The following is a 1,220-nucleotide window of genomic DNA, read 5'->3' on the forward strand; positions in this document are numbered from 1 at the left end:
TTGGGAAAGAAACCGAAAAAATCCGCGGAAAAATTGAAAAAAACCGGTTTTTTTCCCAGCCTTTAAAACTCTAGTTACTTCGGTTTTCAAAAATTCGCATTTGTCAGGCTGTAATTTTAAATTAGCTTCCCGAAGTCGATCGACTAGCAAATTATATTTTCTTTCATGTTCCTCTAACGAGCTGGCGTAAATAACAATATCGTCCATATAGACGAATAATTCTTTGCCTTGTAAACCAGTTAATACTAAATCCATTAGTCGCTGAAAGGTAGCGGGAGCGTTTTTTAATCCAAAGGGCATTCGGTCAAATTCATAATGACCGAAAGGAGTCGTAAAAGCTGTTTTGTGACTATCCTGCAGGATCCATCTTTATTTGGTGGAATCCGGAAGCCAGATCACATACTGAGAAGTATCGCGCTCCGCCTAATTGATCTAATATATCAACGATATTAGGTAGCGGGTAAGCATCCCCGACAGTTTTGTCGTTTAAAGCTCTGAAGTCCAAGACCATTCTCCAGCGCTTATTTCCCTTTGAATCCTTCTTTTTTGGTACTATCCAAATAGGCGTATTATATGGCGACACAGAAGGTTTTACGATGCCTCCTTCGAGTAATTCTCCTACCTGCTTGTTTTTCTTCTTTGTGAATTTGGGGAAATCTATATTGTCTAGTATTAATAAGCCGATCATCTGTCGTTAGAATTTGATGTTGCAATACATGAGTTGCAGTCAACTTTTCTCCAGGTATGTGAAATCTATCCTGACTGTTAGATATAGTATTTACTACGCTCTTTCTTTCTTGAGTATCTAAATGATCTAAGCGTAATAATTCAATGATTTCTTCAAGTCGGTTTTTCTTAGGCTCTTCGGATAATACTAGGCATGTATGTGAAGTATGGTTCTTTAATTCTTTCTCAACTTTTTCTTTGTTCTTTGTTTTACGTTTGCGCATAAATTTCTCTATCATTTCGTGAGATTGAATTTGCGTAGACACGAGGATTCTTGAAGACGGTTTAATTTTCCTCTTAACATTGTTTAGAGTTTTATTCATAGAATTATTTAATTGTACTCTTTTGTTGAGTTCTTCAATAGTAATATGAGAGGTATCATTTTGATTATTATCACTTTTTATGGGAATTCCAACCCTTGGAAATTTAATTTTTCCAAAAAGGATTGAGGAGTTCTTTTCTCTTGACTCCTCTGAATGAGATTGAGTCGTATC

Source organism: Wasmannia auropunctata, unplaced genomic scaffold (assembly GCF_000956235.1).
Source record: "Wasmannia auropunctata unplaced genomic scaffold, wasmannia.A_1.0 LD336083.1, whole genome shotgun sequence".
Taxonomy (NCBI): Eukaryota; Metazoa; Arthropoda; class Insecta; order Hymenoptera; family Formicidae; genus Wasmannia; species Wasmannia auropunctata.